Raw genomic sequence first — 18,473 nt, forward strand, 5'->3', positions numbered from 1 at the left:
AACGGTCCCCCATTCCACATCCACACACAGCAACCTGCCATCTATGACCCTCTGAATACTTTTCAATTTGAAAGCCCATCCTTTGAAAAGAATGGCCACGCCAGAGGCTCTGTTGTTATTGTCCCCTGACCAAACAGAAGGCCCTTTATCCCACCTATCTTCAAAGCTTTTATACCTCTCTTGATAGGCTAAAGCACACTCCTGCAACATCAACACATCTCCCTCTCTCTGCTGGAGGTAATCAAAGACACACTGACATTTAACTCCGTCATTGATACCTCTGGTGTTAAGAGAAATTATGTTTAGAGCCATATTACATAAGAAAGTGGAACCAGTCTTTACAAAACACATTTCTCTTCGGTCTCACCTGTTACCTTCTTCTTTTTCTTTTTCTTCTTACCAATTTCCTGCCAGCCATCCTCTGAATGAGCCTTCATCAGGGTGGCAGCAGTAAAAGCATTCACGGAGTCCATTTCAAGGAAGGGGGTAGAGGGAGGGGTGGAGGGGTTCCAGCTGTCCCCATCGCCATTCTCTCCTTCCTCCTCGCTCGGGGAGAAAACAGAGTCATTTTTCCTTTTCCTCAAGTCCAGCTCCTGGGAGCACTGAGGGGAAAGGGGTGCAGCCGATGCACCAGTCTCCTCTTCCCCCTCACCCACCAGCTGTTGCAGATCCTCCGTGATGGACTGGATGGAGGAGAGGAGGGCATCTGTAGCACTTGCAGAGTCTGAGAAAAGCAGCTCCGCTGAATCCTGGGTATCGTCGCTGGACCCGCTCCACCGGGGGGCCCCACACTGGCCCTCGTTCTGAGGAGCAGGAGTGGGGGAGGGGTCCTCGCTGTTCTCGGGGGTTTTCAAACCCTCGTGCTTGTCTGGTGCAGTCTGCGGTTGTGGGAGCGTAGTGGATTTCTCTTCCACCGGCCCCGGAGCCACAGCAGGACTGATCCTGGCTGGAGGCTGAGACTCTTTGTCCAACAAGGGTTCTTTGTTTGACTTGTTGTTTGCTTTGGCTTTTCGGGCCGGTTTGGCTGAAACAAGCACTGCCTCATCCTTTCTCATTTTGAGTTTATTGGCGTAGGCGTGAGGGCAGTTCTTAAAAACGTGTCCTTCCGAGCCACATAAATTGCACTTTGGCAGCATTGAACAGTCAGAGGCTAAATGTCCCTGTTTGCCACAGGTCTTGCAGCATTTCACAGTGCAGGAAGATGCCAGGTGTCCCACAGCACCACAGCGCCGACACACCTTTGGTTGTCCCACATAAAAAACATAGCCATTGCAGGCGCCCAGCCGGATTGTAGAGGGCAGGTGCCTTAAGCCTCCATTTACATTGTCCGGTAGTAAGCGAACCTCGAATTTCCTTGCTCCTGTTTTTATACCGTCAACATCTCTAACCTCAGTTCCATGGTGGACGGTGCAGTACTGGTTAAGCCAGGTGTGAATGTCCTCCGTCTTTGCCAGTTCCGAGAACATAACAACATGCACCGTTTTCCTCTCTCTCTGTGTCAGAGGCTGCAAGTTGATCTTCTCAAGTGCAGGAACTTTCCCTCTTTTTGCCTCAAACACATCCACGCATTGTTCAAACAGAGGATAGGTACCAAATACAACCTCAAATGCTTTCTGACCTGGGAGAGCAAAGATGAAATCCAAGTGCCGAGGTTCAAAGCCAAGTTCCTTCTGTAACACTTTTCTGCTGAACTGCATACGATCCATGAACAGGTCATCCAAAAGCTCAAAACGTACAGCATTCTTGCGGGATCCAAAGGTTGCCATCTCAAACTGCAAAACAAACACTGCTTCCACAAAACAAGAAAACAGTCCAACTACTCCAACTACAGGCTGATCAAGGTATCTCCCCTGCCAGGTAAGCCGAGAGCCGCAGGCGATGAGCCCGGAGCTGAACGGGCCCCACTGGCTCGTTTGTAAGGCCAGGTGCATTGCCAACCACGACCGGCAGGGCAGAGGCCTTGAAGGCAGCCTGGGCTCCTGCAGCTGTCCAGCCACGCACTCTGGTTTCTCTTCATCTCGTACAAATCTTTTGCCTTTTACTAAAGATTTCCATGAAGAGGAGCATGAATGAGTTCCATACAATTTTTGTGCTTTCCTGCCTTCGGGTGGGGCGCAGCTGGGCTGGTCAAAGAGAGAAAACAAAACCGCTCACAATCACTCTTATTACTGCGACTGTGGCCGTCTGCTCTGCGAGTCCTCGGTCTCCGCCTGTCTGATTGGTGCTCTTTTCTTTGGGGGCGGGAAGTGTCCGGCCGCAAATATGAAGCGTTACAGCAACGACATGCCATGAGACGATTGATAACGATTTCCATAGGATCCACGCGGTTGCCTGGCAACCGTCAGCTTTGCGCAGTGGCAGTATCGTAGCCTGTGAGGTTTAGCCGATGCGCGATTATTGCTAGTTGAAAACTTTTCCCAATACCCCGCTTCCGCCGGTTTGCAATACAATCGGCGAAAGCAATTCTTGACAGTCTCGTCAGAGACTGAGCAAGGAGTTTAAAGACAGATTTTGTCATGGTAACATCATGGTAGAAAGAAACAAGCTTGTTACGTCTCAACAGAAACACTCTTTAGCTCTTTCAGCGTTATGCAGAGAACAGCGTCTGTCGAGATCACTTTTGAGTCAGCGCGAAACGCCGTGTGCTGTCAGTTTGATTTCATATTGCTCGTAGTGGCGCCCGGCTTTTGTCTGTCAAACGTTAGGTTGCCCTTCTTCATGCTGCATCGTCGGCATGAGTGGAGCTTTTTAAACGTCTGTACTTACTGCGCCTCATAAGAAATCGTTTGTCCCCGTTCAAAACAGATTGTGCGATGTCCTGCAGCGTTCGCAAAGCAAACCTTTGACAGTTTGAAAGAGGAATTTATTCTGCTTCCTGTGCGTGCAGTAGTTACAAAGTTGAACGTCTTTACACGATCTGCCGCAGATCTTACAAACGAGCCAGTGGGGCCCGTTCAGCTCGGGGCTCATCGCCTGCGGCTCACGGCTTGCGAGCGTGCCCAATCCGTGCGATAACTCGGAAAACACCCGGCCACACTGTGCCGGAAACGACGCACTCTGGGAAGCCGCTATGCAAAGCGAGGTCCCAAGATCCCCTGCGGCCGGACACTTCCCGCCCCCCAAAGAAAAGAGCGCCAATCAGACGGCCGGAGACCGAGGACTCGCGGAGCAGACGGCCACAATCACCATTACAAGAGCGATTGCGAACGTGCTTGTTTTCTCTCTTTGACCAGCCCAGCTGCCCGCCACCCGAAAGCAGGAAATCACAAAAATTGCAGGGAACTCATTCGTGCTCCTCTCCACGGAAATCTTTAATAAAAGGCGAAAGAGTTGTACGAGATGAAGAGAAACCAGAGTGCATGGCTGCACAGCTGCAGGAGCCCAGGCCGCCTTCAAGGCCTCTGCCCTGCCGGTCGTGGTTGGCAATACACCTGGCCTTACAAACGAGCCAGTGGGGCCCGTTCAGCTCCGGGCTCATCGCCTGCGGCTCACGGTTTGCGAGCGTGCCCAATCCGTGCGATAACTCGGAAAACACCCGGCCACACTGTGCCGGAAACGACGCACTCTGGGAAGCCGCTATGCAGGCAAGGTCCCAAGATCCCCTGCGGCCGGACACTTCCCGCCCCCCAAAGAAAAGAGCGCCAATCAGACGGCCGGAGACCGAGGACTCGCGGAGCAGACGGCAACAATCACCATTACAAGAGCGATTGCGAACGTGCTTGTTTTCTCTCTTTGACCAACCCAGCTGCGCCCCACCCGAAGGCAGAGAAGCACAAAAATTGCATGGAACTCATTCATGCGCCTCTCCACGGAAATCTTTAGTAAAAGGCGAAAGATTCGTATGAGATGAAGAAAAACCAGAGTGCGTGGCTGCACAGCTCCAGGAGCCCAGGCCGCCTTCAAAGCCTCTGTGCTGCCGGTCATGGTTGGCAATGCACCTGGCCTTACAAACTAGCCAGTGGGGCCCGTTCAGCTCCGGGCTCATCGCCTGCGGCTCTCAGCTTGCGGCCGTGCCCAATCCGTGCGATAAGTCGGAAAACACCCAGCCACACTGTGCCGGAAACGACGCACTCTGGGAAGCCGCTATGAAAAGCGAAGTCCCAAGATCCCCTGCGGCCGGACACTTCCCGCCCCCCAAAGAAAAGAGCGCCAATCAGACGACCGGAGACCGAGGACTCGCGGAGCAGACGGCCACAATCACCATTACAAGAGCGATTGCGAACGTGCTTGTTTTCTCTCTTTGACCAGCCCAGCTGCCCGCCACCCGAAAGCAGGGAAGCACAAATATTGCATGGAACTCATTCATGCTTCTCTCCGCGGGAATCTTTAGTAAAAGGCGAAAGATTTGTACGAAATGAAGAGAAACCAGAGTGCGTGGCTGCACAGCTGCAGGAGCCCAGTCCGCCTTCAAAGCCTCTGCGCTGCCGGTCGTGGTTTGCAATGCACCTGGCCTTACAAACGAGCCAGTGGGGCCCGTTCAGCTCCGGGCTCATCGCCTGCGGCTCACGGCTTGCGAGCGTGCCCAATCCGTGCGATAACTCGGAAAACACCCGGCCACACTGTGCCGGAAACGACGCACTCTGGGAAGCTGCTATGCAAAGCGAGGTCCCAAGATCCCCTGCGGCCGGACACTTCCCTCCCCCCAAAGAAAAGAGCGCCAATCAGACGGCCGGAGACCGAGGACTCGCGGAGCAGACTGCCACAATCGCCATAACAAGACCGATTGCGAGCGTTTTTGTTTTCTCTCTTTGACCAGCCAGGCTGCGCCCCACCCGAAGGCAGGGAAGCACAAAAATTGCATGGAACTCATTCATGCTCCTCTCCACGGAAATCTTTAGTAAAAGGCGAAAGATTTGTACGAGATGAAGAGAAACCAGAGTGCGTGGCTGCACAGCTGCAGGAGCCCAGGCCGCCTTCAAAGCCTCTGCGCTGCCGGTCATGGTTGGCAATACACCTGGCCTTACAAACGAGCCAGTGGGGCCCGTTCAGCTCCGGGCTCATCGCCTGCGGCTCTCAGCTTGCGGCCGTGCCCAATCCGTGCGATAAGTCGGAAAACACCCAGCCACACTGTGCCGGAAACGACGCACTCTGGGAAGCCGCTATGCAAAGCGAGGTCCCAAGATCCCCTGCGGCTGGACACTTCCCGCCCCCCAAAGAAAAGAGCGCCAATCAGACAGCCGGAGACCGAGGACTCGCGGAGCAGACGGCCACAATTGCCATAACAAGAGTGATTGCGAACGTTTTTGTTTTCTCTCTTTGACCAGCCAGGCTGCGCCCCACCCGAAGGCAGGGAAGCACAAAAATTGCATGGAACTTATTCATGCTCCTCTCCACGGAAATCTTTAATAAAAGGCGAAAGATTTGTACGAGATGAAGAGAAACCAGAGTGCGTGGCTGCACAGCTGCAGGAGCCCAGACCGCCTTCAAAGCCTCTGCGCTGCCGGTCGTGGTTGGCAATGCACCTGGCCTTACAAACTAGCCAGTGGGGCCTGTTCAGCCCCGGGCTCATCGCCTGCGGCTCTCGGCTTGTGGGCGTGCCCAATTCGTGCGATAACTCGGAAAACACCCGGCCACACTGTGTCGGAAACAACGCACTGTAAGGCACCTTGAAGCGTGCACCCCCAACATTCTTCTTTGCACATCTGTGAAAGGTAAACTCTTGAGCAAACTCTGAACCAGCTCTAAGGAAACTAATCCGATTAGACGTTACTTTGACTCATCCTTTAAGGGACCCTTGATAATTGGAGAAATCAATGATTTCGAATGAATTCTGTATGCGTCAAAAGACAGCTATACACAGAAAACATGCAGGACACTGCTCATGATGTTTCCCGAGCCGAAACACAGTGCGTTTTTCCAAGCCATCTGACAAAGCCCGCCCACTGAAAACTGCAGCAGATCGTGTAAAGACGTTCAACTTTGTAACTACTGCACGCACAGGAAGCAGAATAAATTCCTCTTTTCAAACTGTCAAAGGTTTGCTTTGCGAACGCTGCAGGACATCGCAAAATCTCTTTTGAACGGGGACAAACGATTTCTTATGGGGCGCAGTAAGTACAGACGTTTAAAAAGCTCCACTCATGCCGACGATGCAGCATGAAGAAGCGCAACCTAACGTTTGACAGACAAAAGCCGGGCGCCGCTACGAGCAATATGAAATCAAACTGACAGCACACGGCGTTTCGCGCTGACTCAAAAGTGATCTCGACAGACGCTGTTCTCTGCATAACACTGAAAGAGCTAAAGAGCGTTTCTGTTGAGACGTAACCCAGTGGGCAAAAGACGTATAATATACGTCTATTAAACGCATACCTTAGACGTCTAAATGTGGTCTGCAATTCGTCTAGAATGAAATTCTAATATACGTCTATTGTTATACGTCAATTATACGTCTATGATTAGATGTTCATTATACGTAAATGGTTGGAGTTCTATTATACGGATAAATTTAGAGGACTATTATACATATATGGTAGGAGTTCCGGATAACTTTAGAGGACTATTCTACGTATATGGTTGGAGGTCTATTATACGGATAACTTTAGAGGTCTATTATACGTATATGGGTAGAGGTCTATTATACGGATAACTTTAGAGGTCTATTATATGTATATGGTTAGAGGTCTATTATACGGATAACTTTAGAGGTCTATTATACGTATATGGGTAGAGGTCTATTATACATCAAAGTTAGGTTTTACAGGTGTAGAAACTAGTAAATCAACCCAATGATTTGGTTTAGAAATTTATTCTGAAAATACACATTCACACCTGAAAAATATGTATTTCAAATTATACATTGTATACAATCAATCAACAATCAACATATGGGCAATAATCATAAAAAACACAACTAGTCTTAAACTTCAGCTACAAATTCTGGTAATATGGCAATATACAGTATAGTAACGGCAAACACAAACTAATTACATTAACACACTAACTCAAAACCACATTTTGATTCAAATATACATTTTAAAATGTACAACTTCTATATTTCCAAGAAAAAAAATATTACAATGGAAGTTAAGACGATTTTTGTCCACTATTTGCAAACCCTGTGTAATTGTCCTAACAGTTAGAACCAAAAACCTAGTATTTTCAGTGTCCAGATCTCCTGGCCCCCTGCCTTGCATATGCATTCTTCAAGTAACACATTGCGTGCTCCTTTATTTCTTTTTCTGCTGATTTAGGGCGGGACTTCAGCACCGCAGCTAGGAGAAAATTATATAATATTACTTCCCAAATTAATGATGATTAATATCTTCTTTAGTATAATCTAAAAAATGAACGGTTTACTAAGCTCAAAGCTGAAATAAATGTATAAAATTTGGCTTGCATCATAGAAGTTGAGCAATAAAGTCTGTCCTAATTAAAGAGTACCCAAAGTTTGAAAGTACAACATAGAATAAGAATAGAGAAACGGCAAAACGATTTAGTGTCATCTTCCCCATTCACACCATTCCCCATTTCGAATGAATTCTGTATGCGTTAAAAGACAGCTATACACAGAAAACATGCAGGACACTGCTCACGATGTTTGCCGAGCCGAAACACAGTGCGTTTTTCCAAGCCATTTGACAACGCCCGCCCACTGAAAACTGCAGCAGATCGTGTAAAGACGTTCAACTTTGTAACTACTGCACGCACAGGAAGCAGAATAAATTCCTCTTTTCAAACTGTCAAAGGTTTGCTTTGCGAACGCTGCAGGACATCGCACAACCTCTTTTGAACGGGGACAAACGATTTCTTATGGGGCGCAGTAAGTACAGACGTTTAAAAAGCTCCACTATTTTTATGTGCCATTTTTTGCTTATTCACTTACTATTTTAATCAAAATAATATTAAGAAAGATCTGTATGTATTCAGATAGTATTATTATTGTTCATACTTACTCGTCAAAAGAGGATTGCTGAGATATTTGCGGATATACTTCTACGTTTGAAAAACGTGTCCAAAATGGTGACCAACGAATACTAGCAATGCATTGTGGTATATAACCGGAAAATATGCTGGGTTCGATATTTTCTCAACGTATGCGTTTATTAATGTTGTCGATATTATGGTTGAAATTTAACATTGATAATACATCGTGGCTATGTGCCCCCTGCTATGAGCTGATGTGCAATTTTAACGCATGCAGTTAGTAAGGATCGGTCACTGTTGTATGGTATTATATACAGTATAATGACATTATGGAATAGGATGGGGACAGGCCTGGCATCACGGGGGGAGGGAGGAATGTCGCCCCTTCAGTTTTGGGCAAAAAGATGTACCTAACTTACCTAGGAGTATACGGCACTCTGCACAGTGTACGAAGTAATTTTCGCAGTAATTAATTTATTATATTTACTATATTTATTATACACGTGTAAATTAATTACTGCGAAAATAATTTACTTCGTACACTGTGCAGAGTGCCGTATACTCCTAGTTGCGGCACACACGATACATACAGTAAAAAGCCTCAGGCACTGTGTTAGATGTGTTTTCGACGTTATATATGCGTTTATTAATGTCGTCGATTTTACGGTTGCAATTCGACTTTGATTATACGTCGAGGCGACGTATATATACGTATAGCCGTATTTTCGCCGTGAATATACGTATATTCGACGAATCAGTGCCCACTGGGTAAACTCTTCAGCAAACTCTGAACCAGCTCTAAGGAAACTAATCCGATTAGACGTTACTTTGACTCATCTTTTTACGCTAGGGTTAGGGTTAGCATTCCCACGCTACTTAGACACTTTGTTTACGCTCAGTGCTTGATTTTGGGAACTTCAGGACGAGTGGGAATTTTCTCCTATCTGTCAATTCTGTTTTGTTTTGGAGACTCTTGGCTGCCTATGTTGTACAGTGCAGCGTGAAGGAAACATTTTCCAAAACTGTGTCAGCTCAAAAGTTGTAAGAAAACCTCTCCAGCTGCTTTAACTCTCTTCATTTTTGTCATTTAATGTGACACTCGATGTATAACTGGAGCCTCACATATGCAAATGGTGAGGCTCCAGTTCGACACCCAGTTCAATACCACTTTACAGTAAATGACAAAAGCATGGCAGACTGTGCCGGACCGGCAGATTACTTCCGCTTATTTTTACCATATTAAACAATGGAAATCCAACCACTTGCATTTGTGACACTTGATTTTGGCTGCACCTAAGACACTCTTAAATCTTCAAACACATTTCTCTTCTCCCGCAACACTCTTGTCTGTCGGCGCTATGTGGCAGCGTTGCATGACAACCCATCTCACCACGGAAAGGAACCTAACAGCTTTGGTAAGAGAGGAGAAAAGGACCTGGCCCGTACGCGGCTCAAACCCGCAACCTTGGCGTTACTAGCACCACCATCTAACCAACTGAGCTAACCGACCTCACAACAGTGGTCCTCTCTGTGCTGCAAAAAATCAAGCTCAGGGAATTTCTTTTGTCCTTTGAATAGAAAGCCGTGTAATTCAGTGTACGGGCTTTCTCGTGCAGTTTCATAGTTCTTGTAACCCAAATCCTACACTGGCCTGAAGTGCCCCCCCATTTCACAGCATTTTTCAGCTGATTTAAAATGTACCTAAAGGAGAAGCATTATTGAAGACCATCAATTACCAAGAGCTTTTGTCAAAGGTTTTGGTGGTCATTTTTAATGACCACAGAGCACTATGACCTCGGTTTTACATCTCATCCAAAAGACAGCGCCCTTTTTCCAACACAGCTTCTCCGTCACTATATTGGGACATTGGGACCCGTACAGACCTCAGAGTGAGCGCCCATTAACACCACTTCCATCTGGAAGCTTTGTTTTTCCCTGTAGCTCACCCTCATCCTGGTACTGACCTGGCTCACACCTGCTTAGCTTCAGTGGGTTTTCAGTTGCGAGTTGCAAAAGTTGGGATACAAGTGTAGCGGCAATGCTTGTTAATAAGACAGAATTAAGCGTTGGTATGCTGTCCTAAATGAAGCCCCATCTCACCCCCCATCTCTGTGGTGCAGCCACAGAGAAAGTATTCATGCAGACTGATTTAAGTTGTTTTCTTTTGATAGGGAACAGCTCCCAGACAGGGATGCACTTAGCTAAGCCTGGCTATCATGATCAATGGTCATCCATTGGCGCCTATCTGTCTAGGGAGTGCTGAATGGACATCTGGACTGCATTCTTAAGTGTCAAGAGTAAGTGACTTATATCTCACCTTGACCAACCAATCAGGGACTGGCAGGGCGTGGTAATACCACGTGGGTCTCCAATGCCCGCCAAACTCTCAACCAATCAGCACACATCTGTGTCTTGGTCAAAAAGGGAGCGCAAGCTCAGATCGGGGCTCTCCTTGGCCATTTTCGCGCATCCTCAGAGACAATCACGTGACAACTGCTGTTGTCTGCATAGGGACTTGGACTTTGTTCTAAGCGCGAGGCCAAGCATCCCGTACGTACTCAGAATTCTACTAACGTGAATGCTCCGTTTGATCAACGGCAGCCTACAGTTGGACCCTCGTCGACAACCTGAATAGCTTATTCAGAAGCAGCGCTGGACCGGGAACGAACCAGTTTCTTCCCAGGCAAAAGAGTGACTTGTGAGGACTCGCGGTCACACTCTGTGCATAGAGACTTTCTACTAGCCAGCCGGACTGCTGGTAGATCCCCTCGGAGCAACGACTGCCCTGCGCGCCGCAGTCAGATTCCTCCGCCCGTCCTACTCCGAGCTGCACCTTGACTGGTTGGCTGGTAGCCAGAGGACGCCGACACAACGCCCATTGGACAACCGCTGGAACAGAGGCTGCAACAGAGCTTGTCAGCTGGTTTGGTGTTCGTGCCGGGAAATTCCAAATCCATACACAGTGGATAAGTTAACCCCATGTTCTACATTGCGTCTCGAGAATTCAATTGTACCTCAACACAAGTTGTTATCAATTTAATTCATGAGTAATGTATTTACTTCCGAGTTTAGAGTAACAATGGGTAATAACACTGATTAGCGATTTGGTAACCGAACGATATATATTGACATATATTCTCTGTTGTGTATCTCTTTGTGTTTGCATCTCTTCGAGATTATATATCTTGTATATTGATAACCCTCACAGTAAGGTCTGCCGCTCGTATCCAGGCAGACTAGTATATGTTTGGTGCACAATTTATATTAATAAATGTATCTCGTGTATTGAACCCGTGTGTGTGCGTTGTTAGTTGTTCTGGCGATTGATTTTCTAAAAGCCCCAACGAACAACCTCGTGATTACTGCTACAATTAATAAGTGTCTCAGTAAACCCATCAAACCACTACATTTAATGGCGTCCCTGGGTGGGCGAGTTTAGAATGAAATGAGACTCAATCGCACAGAATAACTGATGTTGCTGTGAGTTCAAGTTCAGCACAGCACCGTGGCTTTTATACGCGAATACCGGGTGTGCTGATAACTGCGTAAAGAAATCCCCCTGTTTTCTAGCGTTTAGTGTAACGTGTGCTGATTGGAAATCCATCTGCTCGGGTGTTTAGATTCCATACTGTATTTTGGTAAAAGGAAAAAAAGTAATACTCTTAAAGTTTCTCTGACGTAATGACAATGGCTGCTAAAATGTCTGAAGTGGAGTCGCTTATAAGTACTATTTCTAGCGACGACAATCCTGGTTACTGGAGCGGTATCGAAAAGTTGAACTTTGATGATATTGAGAAGCTGCAAGTAGATTTAGTAGCTAAGGTAGCGAACCAGCTTAACACAGGAGGGTCTGTGAACGCAGTTCAGGTCCTATCTAGTTTCGCCTTAAATCTAGCTAAACAGCTGGAACTGTCTTTGTCCGAGCTGACAAAGTTTCAAACGCTTCAGGGAAAGCTAGAAAGATATAAGGCGGAGCGAGTTGAGTTGTTGGATATAATCAGAGAAAAGAGAGTGAAAAGTGAGGAAAGTGAAGACAGACTCAGGGAAGTTTTAGGTAAATTAGATGACCTGTCTGCTAGAGAAACTGCGGCTGAGGTAGCTAGGAGAGACCTAGAAGCGAGCTTGAAAGAAAAAGAAAAAGAAATTGAGAGTTTAAATGAGCTCAGCCAGGAAAGGCAAAAGGAGTTAGATGCTGCCGTACTGGAAGCAAAACAGGCTAGATCCCACTTACATGCCAGCCCACCTAGCAGCCCGGAGCGCTCACCCAGGAGGTTTCTCCCGGCCAGGGTCTGTGGTCGGATCGGCATGGGGGAGATCGCCGAGTCCTGCGCGAGACGCAAGGGCGATTCAATTCAGGCATAGACCCCCTGCTCCTGATCACGGCCGTCTCCCTGCCCACGGAGAAACTGTAAAAATTAACCTCCACTCCCTGAGGCAGTTAGCCAAAGATGTAGAAAGGTTTGACCCGACAGTGTCAGGGAATAATGTGGAGACCTACATTGATGAGCTGAGATATACTTTGCAGTTTATGCCCGAAGCGTCTGAACAGGAAAAGGCTATGTTAGTAAGGAAAACTACCAGCCGAGCGGTCCACGAGTGGATGTCTAGACAAGGACCTGAGGTCTGTAATAGCTTTGAGGAGCTGTGTCAGGCAATGATCGGAGAATTTTCGGCTTTTATAGATCCCATATCTGCCGTGGCCACAGCGCACCATATTAAGCACGAAAAAGCTGAAGCCCCTCGCGACTATTACCCCTATTATATAATATTTTACTATTATATAACTTGTAAAATATTACCCCCAGTCCATTCTCTTCCAAAAGTGAGAAACACCTGTTTTCTACATTTTGTCTGTTTTAAAACCATATCTCTTTAAACCAAACCAAGAGTTTGTCTTTTGCACTGATATTCTGATTCATTTCAATTTCAAAGAAAAAAAAAACATTATCTTCCAAAGCATCATAAAATTGTCCATTCTTCCAGACTCTACTTCTCTCTTGTAGTAGTACAGCAGACCTTTCCAGGTGAGCAGATCACAGAGTCCGAAATATGCTTCCTCCATCAAGCAAAGTACCTGAACATGACTCGGTCTTCATAAAAGCGCCCCTGTAATAAAGAAATTAAATCCAAAATCAAGAGGGCAGTTGCCTACTGAAGTTCAAGAAGTCATCAATTTTAACCTAGCAACACATTAAAGGCTGCATCTATACAAGTACGATTCTAGAAATGCTCACCAGATTACGTTTTAAGAAAGAACTGCGCCTCAGGTTCCGCCGAGATCTTAACTCGGATGGCAGGATTCAGAGTCCGGAGTGCGGACTGATGGCGCACGGAGGGTCCACATACTGTGGATCCCTCAGTTTTCTTCCGCGTGTTTAAACCGCCAGCGTGTGGCTCTCCTGTCCCCGTGACCTCATTGCTCTGCTCTCGCCTCTGTGCAGCCGAGCCCGACTCATGGTAAAGTGGAAAAAAATATGCCCTCAACGTGGGATTTACTCTGGATCGAGGATAGATGTCACCTTTTTATCGTTGAACAGGATGTATGTGATGTGGCGACTAGGTTCAATTTTGTATCCTTTTAAAAGATTAAGGACTGGGGTGAGCGGGATTTATCACCCTTTCAGCTAAGAACCCGACGTGAGCACCGTTTAAGCTGCATAGACTCGGTCGTTTAACTCTTCTCCATTAGCAGGGTTAAGGTTAAAGAAAAAAAACATTGCTGACTTCTTTTTTTTTTGCCAGCCGCGAGCGCTGATTAGCGAGGTTTGTATTTCATGTTTTGCAAGTTGCATCCATTTTAAGAAAAACAAGTCGTTCAAGACAGGAAATGAATACTTGCATTTAATTAAGTCTAGGCGTATGCGGTTGTCCATAATGACCAGTTCTGTTCGAGAACACAGCACAAAAAAAGGCACCGCTGGGATTCGGACCCAGGATTTCTTGTTTACTAGACAGGCGCTTTAACCAACTAAGCCACGGCGCCCCGGGAGTACTGTTTTTTTGCAGCCACTTGGACACACCACTCAGACACATCTGCATTCGGTGTGTGCTCCGCCTGCTCGCTGAGCAAGTTGCCACCTTTACATACAATAGCAACATCGACACCAAGAGAAAGGATGACAAATGGCTTTTATCTGGAACTTTTCATGTCCAAGGAGCTCAATGTGCTTTCTGTGTACAACAGGGCCACTGAACTCCACACTGGCCACTGAACCACAGCAGTGGCTTGCTGGCTTGACATCTCCCAAGGAAAATGTTGAAATCGCATGTGGAACAGGAAAAGGACCCTCGAGTACGAGGGAAAAAAAAGAAAAAGATCATCTGGAGCGTGCCAACCCGTGTCTGGAAAGCCCAGTTTCATTGACGAGGTGGCCGAGTGGTTAAGGCGATGGACTGCTAATCCATTGTGCTCTGCACGCATGGGTTTGAATCCCATCCTCGGCGCTCTCTATGTCTGACACGTGTGCCTGTTAGATGTTGGCCCTCCTTCTGTTTGCTCCAGTACTAGAGCTGTACATTTTCTAGCGCTGGCTGAACATGGTATAGTAGGCTAACGTCGGTATCGAGCAGTGGCAGTAACAGTATTTACGTGCCGCTGCTGCCAAGTGGCTCTGGGTTGAGACCGCATTTTCACTTACTTGCAGCACAAACGGAGAAAGCGATTTTTGACAGTCTCTCGAGAGACTGCGCTAGGTGTTTAGGGATAGACTTTGTCAGTTCCCCCTGGGATGATGGCCTCTCAAATAGTTTGTGATTCCTCTAGACGTTTATACAGTAGAAGCCTGCTTCGTGGCTTAAATCCAAGCTAAGGAAACGAGTTAGAGGTCTGATGCAGAACTGCACTGTATGTGTGAGGAAAGCTGCCCCCTTCTGTTCCATGTCGACCGAACAGAGGACTGTAAAGGATACGACCAAGAAACTTTAGGATGCTGGTTGGAATCCAGCTCCAAAGAAGCCCCTTTGGGTGTTATGTCATGAAAAAGTAAGAACAGAGAATCTCCCTTTGATCAAAAGCGCAACAGAACTGTTTTCCGTGGAGCAGGTTTCAGACCCGTAGACCTGTTTTATTTGTATGGCGTTCGTAAGCGCGCAAAACAAGGACAATTCCTGCGTCTAACACGAATGTAAATGCTTTTGAAAGTGCAGTGTGGTGCAGCTTGTAAAATCCTTGTCCACATTTGTGGTTTGTTGATGTTTTTTTTCTGTCTGCCAAAGTTGCATTTTGACATCCGGACGGTGAGACTTTATCATTTGAACGTGAAGCCAGCCTTAAACCCTCTGAGGCGTGTCTGTCTGCCGGCATGTATCTTGTGAAAGGTATTTTTTTTTTAACGTTGAGCGACTTTAAAAAGGTTTCCGCAGACACCTCGCACTCCGGAGGAGGAATGCGGCGGCGGCGAGCTCACTGTAGTTGTGGCCGAGTAGTTAAGGCGATGGACTTGAAATCCATTGAGGACTCCCCGCTCAGGTTCGAATCCTGCTGACTACGGCGTCTGCTGCACGTCGCCTTGTGCCTGTGTGGCAAAGGCGAAGTGCCGCTTCTCCTTTCCTGGCACTATAAAAATGCTACATCGCTTGGTCCTGCTTCCATGGAAAGCAGTTCTTCAGGTAATTCTACTCTCTTACCAAAGCTGTTAGGTTCCTTTCCGTGGTGAGATGGGTTGTCATGCAACGCTTCCACATAGTGCCGACAGACAAGTGTGTTGCGGGAGAAGAGAAAAGTGTTAGAAGATTTAAGAGTTTCTTAGGTGGAGCCAAAATCAAGTGTCACAAATGCAAGTGGGAAGATTTCCAATGTTTAATATGGTCAAAATAAGCGGAAGTTATCTGCTGGTCCGGCACAGTTTGCCATGCTTTTGTCATATACTGTAAAGTGGTGTCGAACTGGGTGTCGAACTGGAGCCGCACCATTTGCATATGTGAGGCTCCAGTTATACATTGAGTGTCACATTAAATGACAAAAATGAAGAGAGTTGTAGCAGCTGGAGAGGTTTTCTTACAACTCTTGAGCTGACACAGTTTTGGAAAATGTTTCCTTCACGCTGCACTGTACAACATAGGCAGCCAAGAGTCTCCAAAACAAAACAGAATGGACAGATAGGAGAAAATTCCCACTCGTCCTGAAGTTCCCAAAATCCAGCACTGAGCGTAAACAAAGTGTCTAAGTAGCGTGGTAATGCTAACCCTAACCCTAGCTGGAGTTTGAGCAATCCAGCACTGAGCGTAAAAAGATGAGTCAAAGTTACGTCTAATCGGATTAGTTTCCTTAGAGCTGGTTCAGAGTTTGCTCAAGAGTTTACCTTTCACAGATGCGCAAAGAAGAATGTTGGGGGTGCACGCTTCAAGGCGCCTTACAGCTGTAGGGAGTGATTCGAGACGATTCGTGGCGTGTGCTCGTTCCCATGTACCGTACGCCCCGGGGTGCAGTGCTAGGATGACGTACAATACCACTTGGGCACGTAACGGCGTTATGTGCAGGGTTTTCGTTTGTTCGTTTTGTTTTGCTCTGCTTTGCTTTGTTTTGCTTTCCATCGCGTTGGTAAGAGCGTAAATAAAAATGCGATTCCTGCGTCTACCACTAATGTAAGAGCTATTTCAAGTGCGACGTGGTGCGGCTTTTCAAATGCTTGTGGGCATTTCTCTGTTGTTGATTCTTTTTTTGTGTGTAACAAAGTGGCATTTTCATGTCCGGACGGGGAGACTTTATCATTCCGACATGAAGCCAGCCTTAAACCCTCTGAGGCGTGTCTGTCTGCCGGCACGTATTTTGTCAAAGGTATTATTTTTTTTTAACGGAGAGCGACTTTGAAAAGGTTTCCGCAGCCACGTCGCACTCCGTGTTAGATTAAAGGAGGAATGCGGCGATGGTGAACTCGCTGTAGTCGTGGCCGAGTGGTTAAGGCGATGGACTCGAAATCCGTTGGGGACTCCCCATGCAGGTTCAAATCCTGCGCGGCAAAGGTGAAGTGCCGCTTCTCCTTCCCTGGTACTATAAAAACACTAAATAGCTTGGCCCCGCTGCCATGGAAATGAGTTCTTCAGATAACCACACATCTTGCGTTCGCACCTCTGGTGTTCTACTTATGCCTTTGAAAACCTAATGAATAAAACTGAAAGAACCGACACAATATGTAGGTGCTCGTAAAGCATGCATTAAAGAACTGTTAACAGCAAGGGTTTCAGTGGGTTAACTGAGGAGAAGGCGTGATCGCTAATTGTTGACTTTTTATTTGGTGTTAGAAACACTCTTACTGTGCATGACGTGCAACAAATTTAGCCACAGAAATTGCATCACGCTTTCATGTATGCTATTGCAGACACCAACGTTGCCTAGATAGAAAACCGAAATAGCCGTGGGTTTGCTTGCTGGTCTGAAGGATCTCTCTTCGAATCTCTATCATTTGTCAATGGAAGTAAAAGGTGCTGCAATCTGATACGTTCAGAATCAAACCCGCAGCTGTTGTTCGACTTTATTTCTTGACTAATTACAACTGAGTGTCGCATGAGCAGTTACGTAAACTTGTCTGATATATTTGAACACAAATGCCGTTCTTCAATTAAAACTAACAGTACATTGTCAGGGACATTCAGTTCTATACAAACAAGAGACAGACAAGAGAACATTTAGTATATAATAGACAGAAAGAGGTTCGAATCCTGCCGACTACGTTGTCCACCTCCTGTCGTTGTGTTTCGGCGCAAGCAAAGAAGCGCCCCTGTTCGGTGTTCCTGGTGGTTTTAAAATGCCAAATTGCTTGTACCCGCTCCCTTGCAAATAAGTTCTTCAGCGTCCGCGAATGGCATTTTACAGCTGGAAGCAGATGTCGACGCTTTTTGCACAGAGCACCAAAAAAGCGTCTTTTTTGAAGGCCCGGGTTCTGAGCATTGGTGGTTCAGTGGTAGAATTCTCGCCTGCCACGCGGGAGGCTCGGCTTTGATTCCTCGCCAATGCAGTGGCTTTTGCAGCTAGCTGCTCCATCACTTGCATCCCCTTGCAACTCGCAACTGAAAACCCACTGAAGCTAAGCAGGTGTGAGCCAGGTCAGTACCCGGATGAGGGTGAGCTACAGGGAAAAACAAAGCTTCCAGCTGGAAGCGGTGTTAATGGTGCCGGCGGTGGGGCGCTCACCCTGAGGTCTGTGCGGGTCCCAATGCCCCAGCATAGTGACGGAGACACTGTGTTGTAAAAGGGCGCTGTCTTTTGGATGAGATGTAAAACCGAGGTCACATCGCTCTGTGGTCATTAAAAATGACCACCAAAACCTTTGACAAAAGCTCTTGGTAATTGATCGTCTTCAATAATGCTTCTCCTTTAGGTACATTTTAAATCAGCTGAAAAATTCTGTGAAATGGGGGGCACTTCAGGCCAGTGTAGGATTTGGGTTACAAGAACCATGAAACTGCATGAGAAAGCCCGTACACTGAATTACACGGCTTTCTATTCAAAGGAGGGCAAAAGAAATTCCCTGAGTTCGATTTTTTGCAGCACAGAGAGAACCACTGTCGTGAGGCCGGTTAGCTCAGTTGGTTAGAGCATGGTGCTAATAACGCCAAAGTCACGGGTTCGTGCCCCGTACTGGCCAGGTCCTTTTCTCCTCTCTTACCAA

The 18,473-nt window shown here is 47.0% G+C and overlaps 9 non-coding genes across 9 annotated transcripts; 4 read left to right on the top strand and 5 right to left on the bottom strand.

Annotated features, from left to right (window-relative positions):
* Positions 1–1,997: 1,997 nt before the first annotated feature.
* Positions 1,998–2,114, top strand: LOC138235550 (U5 spliceosomal RNA). Its single transcript, XR_011188228.1, has one exon. It is a non-coding gene; the product is annotated as a U5 spliceosomal RNA (small nuclear RNA).
* Positions 2,115–2,343: 229 nt separating this feature from the next.
* LOC138235609 (U4 spliceosomal RNA) lies at positions 2,344–2,485 on the top strand. Its single transcript, XR_011188286.1, has one exon. It is a non-coding gene; the product is annotated as a U4 spliceosomal RNA (small nuclear RNA).
* Positions 2,486–3,244: 759 nt separating this feature from the next.
* LOC138235558 (U5 spliceosomal RNA) lies at positions 3,245–3,359 on the bottom strand. Its single transcript, XR_011188236.1, has one exon. It is a non-coding gene; the product is annotated as a U5 spliceosomal RNA (small nuclear RNA).
* Positions 3,360–3,749: 390 nt separating this feature from the next.
* LOC138235560 (U5 spliceosomal RNA) lies at positions 3,750–3,866 on the bottom strand. The gene has a single exon (XR_011188238.1). It is a non-coding gene; the product is annotated as a U5 spliceosomal RNA (small nuclear RNA).
* A 393-nt stretch (positions 3,867–4,259) lies between these two features.
* On the bottom strand, positions 4,260–4,374 carry LOC138235557 (U5 spliceosomal RNA). The gene has a single exon (XR_011188235.1). It is a non-coding gene; the product is annotated as a U5 spliceosomal RNA (small nuclear RNA).
* A 391-nt stretch (positions 4,375–4,765) lies between these two features.
* LOC138235543 (U5 spliceosomal RNA) lies at positions 4,766–4,882 on the bottom strand. Its single transcript, XR_011188221.1, has one exon. It is a non-coding gene; the product is annotated as a U5 spliceosomal RNA (small nuclear RNA).
* Positions 4,883–5,273: 391 nt separating this feature from the next.
* On the bottom strand, positions 5,274–5,390 carry LOC138235555 (U5 spliceosomal RNA). The gene has a single exon (XR_011188233.1). It is a non-coding gene; the product is annotated as a U5 spliceosomal RNA (small nuclear RNA).
* Positions 5,391–14,228: 8,838 nt separating this feature from the next.
* On the top strand, positions 14,229–14,310 carry trnas-gcu (transfer RNA serine (anticodon GCU)). The gene has a single exon. It is a non-coding gene; the product is annotated as a tRNA-Ser (tRNA).
* A 2,438-nt stretch (positions 14,311–16,748) lies between these two features.
* On the top strand, positions 16,749–16,827 carry trnas-cga (transfer RNA serine (anticodon CGA)). Its single transcript has one exon. It is a non-coding gene; the product is annotated as a tRNA-Ser (tRNA).
* Positions 16,828–18,473: the final 1,646 nt, after the last annotated feature.

This window comes from Lepisosteus oculatus, unplaced genomic scaffold (genome assembly GCF_040954835.1).
Source record: "Lepisosteus oculatus isolate fLepOcu1 unplaced genomic scaffold, fLepOcu1.hap2 HAP2_SCAFFOLD_82, whole genome shotgun sequence".
NCBI lineage: Eukaryota > Metazoa > Chordata > Actinopteri > Semionotiformes > Lepisosteidae > Lepisosteus > Lepisosteus oculatus.